This window comes from Nicotiana tabacum, chromosome 7, assembly GCF_000715075.1.
Source record: "Nicotiana tabacum cultivar K326 chromosome 7, ASM71507v2, whole genome shotgun sequence".
In the NCBI taxonomy this organism is placed as follows: domain Eukaryota; kingdom Viridiplantae; phylum Streptophyta; class Magnoliopsida; order Solanales; family Solanaceae; genus Nicotiana; species Nicotiana tabacum.
The window spans coordinates 82,026,616-82,032,326 of NC_134086.1; positions in this window are offsets into that span (position 1 = coordinate 82,026,616).

Sequence of the window (5,711 nt, forward strand, 5' to 3'; positions counted from 1 at the left end):
ATAAAAAAATTAAAAAAAATCAAATACTAAAAAATAAAATAAAAGTTTAAACTTGAAACCTAGCAATATGTACACCTACAACTACACCGTTAGTTCCCCGGCAACGACGCCAAAATTTGATCACGCCCAACTATTCCTTATAAAAAGGACTAAGCGATCGTTGCAAATATAATCCGGTTTACAAGTCCGGAGTCGAATTCCACAGAGAACTAAGGTTTAGCTACAGATGTTCAATATTGCTAAGAAGACAAGCTCGAACAATTCCTAAGTTATAAATATTAAGATTCTTATATCTAATTAACTAAATAATTAAATTAGTAGATTAACAACTAAAGATACTACGGGTTGGAGAAAAGATTAAGGAGGTCTAGAGTTATGATTTTCCCAATTGTTGGAATCCTTTCCGCTATGTCTTCTATAATTTCGCCTAAGTATTCTATACCGATCATGAACGTTTTGCATGTTGTAATTCTCTCCCGAGTAATTACGATAATTTACTAGACATACTCTCCCGAGTTACGCTAGCTGGCTTTAATTACAGCTCACTTAGATCGCACCCAAAGTTTTGTTATCCCTAATCCCACCTTTAAACCCTTGGTTATTGATTCCTCACATACGTCGGGAGTGATGTTGTTCAACAACTACCTAAATATGCACTCTCTCCCAAGTAATACATATTAAATAGGCACAACTAATTGGGGATCCTATCAATTAACTACAACAAGAACGTAGTTGAACAAATAGAGATTATACTACGTCTCAATTTTATAAAAACATAACAAGAATTTATCCTACAAAAGGTTCCATCAAAACCCAAGATAACAAATTAGCTATTTATAATAGTATGTAAAATTACAATACTAAAAGTAATAACCAACAATGAAAAATAGGAAGAGGAAGGAAAAACTCGTAGAAGAATTCCCCGCCTTGCTGCTATTGTGTCTCATGCCTCCTTAGGTCGAATATGTGTCAAAAGTATGTCCAACCTCCTCAAAATAGCATTTTTACATGTATTTATACCAAGTAGGATCGGGCCCAGACGAAAAAACCCTTTCCTGCGCGAACTAGGACTTCGCTCTGTAAAAGTTGAACAGCCGCGTCGCACCATGCGCCGCGTTAGTGTATTTTATCAGCAGCCTCAACTTTTCGCATCAGACAGCATTTTACACTGCTGTGTCGCGCCTTGCGGCGCCCCATGCGGCGTGGCAGTGTAATTTTCTCAGAGTGAACTTATTTCATCCTCTTTTAACATCCGGACTTGGTACACGACCTCCGAACACGATCCTGACTTAATGTATTGGGCTTTTACTCAAACTTCAAAGCTCCAAATTGATCAATTTAGCTCCAAATTAACTTTTGAGCTCAGGATCACTTCCTGCAAGACATAAAACACGTACTAAGTGCAATTCACTATCATTTGAATCAAACGCACGTAAAAAATGCAGTCATTGGCATGTAATACTACGATTAAAATACGAGTTTCTAGCCTAACATCAGAAATCCAATTGTATTTCTATATCGTGTCTTATATATACACGTATGAAAACACTCCACTAACTACCATTAACTAATTACAAGATGTCCTTACTAACCCATTAAACTAACTAACTACCATTAATTATACATATAACTATACGTATAAATACAGCTGCAATGGAGCTGTCATGTAGTACTCTTAATAGGATTTGCCCCAATCAGTCATAATGGGATTCTTAGCTGGAGAAAAGTTGTGTCATGGATACTTAGCCAACCTCGGTCGGTCGGCTGACCCACCTAACAAGTGACGGGATTTTTAATCTATTTGATTTCAATTATATATAATCTTTTTTAGTTTTGAAATTACACTCAATCAACATAGTTTCTACTCATTCTTTCTCGATCACCTCTTTTCTAGTAATATTTATTAAAAATATTTCGTGATTTTAGTCAATTACATCCATTTTTGTCACTCTCTCGAATTCTAGATATGTTCTCAGCTTCGTAGATTCTCTTTAAGTTTCTTATCCTGTGAAATTCTATGAATTATCAGATAGACATAATTCCTCTACCCTTAATTAGAGAAAATTGTTATGAGCTCTAAGTTAAACCATTGCAACGTCTAATCAATTTTGGGTGGTGGATACACTCTAACGTTTTATATATAATTCTTAGAAAATATCTACAAATAATTATATTTACCCGAGTTCATTGGTGCACGTGTACTTTCGAGGCTCTATGTAGGCTGCCCATAGTTTCTTTGGACAATCAATCAAATTTCAAAGGAGCTAGCATATAGTGCATTAAAAATCTGAGAATCAAATAATCCATTATCTTTTAATGTGATTGATTGTTTCCTAAAATCAAACAAAATTAGAGCCTAGAGGTATTTCTCATCCTTTTTCCCTTCATATGTATAACCAAATACTCCTTTAAGATTAGGAAATTGTGGATCTATTCTTCGAAGGATAAGTGAATATTGCTCTTGGGGGATGAGATAATTGAAATCCCTTTATTTTTAATCAGAGATTTTTAATTCAAGATATAATAATAATTTTTTTTGCAGTGCTTTATTTTTTCAGTAGGTCTACTCAATGCATATTTAAATGATGAGTCGATAGACTTGTGATCAGCAGCGGAGTTGGGGATGCAAGGGGTCATTAGGATTTCCATTATTGAAAAATTATACTTCTATATAATGTTAAAACTATTTTTATGAATATATAATAGATGTAAATTTTTTTTGGCTTCTTCACATATTTATTTCGTTCTAGTTTGAATTCCTTAGGGTCTGTTTGAAAAGTCATATGTAATTATCTGATTGTGTAATTACTAGTGTAGTAATTCTTCACCTTAGTAATTACATAGTATAGTAATTATAATGGCATGTTTGTTTGCTAGAATGTAATTACAATAAGTTCACTGTCATATTTGGTTGGACAAGTGTAATTACATAATTAAATAAATATTTTTCAGATTAACCTATCCACATAGATTAATAATATATTAAATAATTATCCATGGATAAATAATATCTTAAAAATAGTAAGTATCGTCCATTAATAACTCATTAATGTATGATAAATAAATACATGTATATATAAGAAATGCTAGATATTATTCAGAATCAGGTATTACTATATTTTTATAAATATTAAATAATTATAAATTGATAACTAACATCAAAAAAATTATTGGTATCTTGACTATTTTCAAATAAATAATTTTTAACATAAAATAATTTCAATTATTTAAAATTTTACCAACTCATATGAGTAAATGTGAAATTCATGATTTGTTGATATTTTTAACTAACAAATAGATAAATATGAGTTTAAAAGGTATTTTTTTCTTAATAATTATTTTATCGTAATCAATAGAAAACAAAGCTAGTAGACTATGAAATTGTGTTTAACAACAAAACAAAAAAGGGAAAAAAGTAAAATATGAGAAGTTAGCAAAATTATATGAAAGCAGACTATAAGCAAATATGTCGGAAGGTTATAAAATAAGAACCAGAAAAATAAAAAAAAATTATAAAAAAAGAATAGTACTTAATATATTTGAAAAAGAAAAACCACAAAGATTAGAAAAGTTACATCTATATCTATCTATATCTATACTATATTAAAAGTACGAAGGCATTTAGCGAAATGTCATTCGCCTTTTTTACCCTTAAAAAGTAGAGTTCGCAATAGACAAAATAGTCATTTAATTATTATCCTAATATTTAAGAATTCTTACCATTTCTTTTAAGTTAAGGAGTCCTTTTTTTCCTTTGGTAGTATAATATTTTACTTAACCAAAAATAGAATTCTAAATAAACGTTGCCTTTTTGAACAATTTCAATACAAATATAACTCCTATCAACTCGCCAAAAATTTATTGTATGTTTCTTACGGCCTCATAATCATAATGGGATTCATAGAGCTATTGTTGAATCCAAATCAAAATCTAATATGTAAACTATTATAAGTATTTTAATGCAAGTTAAAGTTGGCCTCCGACCAAATCGTCGCTACATGCGTTCTTGGTCAGGTTCGTAAAGTTTGGATCTTTATTTTATTTATCTTTGTTTGTTTTGTATTTTTCTTTCTCTTGTGTTATAGCATAAAAGCTGATTTTTGTCTATGTGAAGCTCTTGTATATTTTTCATATAGAACTTTTGTGACTACCAAGTATTGATATGTGAAAACGTCTTGATTATGGAATCGATTTATTGGTTGATTTTCTATTATTCATGATCTATTAAATTTATTAACGCTTATATGTTCTGCAGATTCTTCTGAGCGCTAGAGTGAAGATAGCATGAGTATCTTTTAGATTGAAGATAACACGAGTACCTGTTTTCTTTGCCTTTCTTGAATGGGTATGAATTATTCTGTGTGTTCTTCTATTTTTTATTTTGTAATGACTAAGGAATTTTTTAATTCTATATGTCCAGCTTAATTTATGTATCATATAACTAGAGCAAAGGTCTGGTCAAAAGATATGCTCAATTATTAATTTTCCTTCGTAAATTTGCTATATAGACTAAATCGATAAGAAAACGGTAATTGATCACGAAATCTTTAATGAACTTGAAAATTCTCTGAGTAATTTTAGTTTTATTCGTCTAATTTTTTTCCTCATATAAATAAAGAAGTGAAGTTCATATTGATTCATCCATGTTCATCGTGGCAACAGTTTTATTTGGAGCTTGATTATATGTTATTTTGGGCGAAATAGAACGAGTCATATTAAAACTTTTAGTTGTGCTTTTCACACCTTGTTACCTTTTTTTTTTTATCTTATGTATAATTTCTTAGACATTTTGGGAAAATAAACTTGAACTATCCCACATGTATTTAATCATTAATTGTGTGCAACACATAGTGTCATAAGATTTTGTATGTAGGTAGATTAGACTATAGGATGCTTTGTGCATATGCAGTAAGAGACTACGGAAATTGAAGAGGACTATAAAACATGATCAGAACTGTTTGTATTTATTTGTTCATAGATTATATGTTGTCGTTGAGCGACTTTCTATTTTCCCTGTAGAAGATTCAACCCATAAAGATCTTTTGAATCATACTGTATGCAATCATATACTCATTGATTTCGTAATTTTTAGGGTATCGCTGAAGATTTTAGCTTAATCTAGAGATTGAATTCTGTGATGACCCAAAAGGTCATCACTTATTTTAAAATGAAATTCTATGTTCTGAGGCCTTGAAAATCTCATTTAGCATTACCTCGATTTGTGTGTGTAGCCGGAAAGCTTATATGTGAGAATCTGTGAAAAATGATAAAATTTGGCTATAAAATGAATAAATTTGACTTTGGTCAATATTTTGGGCAAACAGACCCGGACCCATAATTTGACAGTCCCGGAGGGTCCGTAGAAAAATATGGGACGTGGGCATATGTCCGAAATCGAATTCCGAGGTCCCAAGCCCGAGAAATGAATTTTTAAGTAAAATTATTTTTCTGAAAATGTTTAAAGAAATTTGAAATGAAATCTAATTAGAAAGCGATGGTATCGGGCCCGTATTTTGGTTCCGGCGTCTTTTAAGTTCTTTCTGTAAAATTTGGTCAAAAACGGATGTCCTTTGACGTGATTCAGACTTAAATTGCTAAAGTTGATATTTTATGAAGTTTGAGAAAAATCCTTTGATTTTGAGGTTTAATTCATTGTTATTGAGGTTATTTTGGTAATTTGATCGCACGGATAAGTTCGTATGATGTTGTTG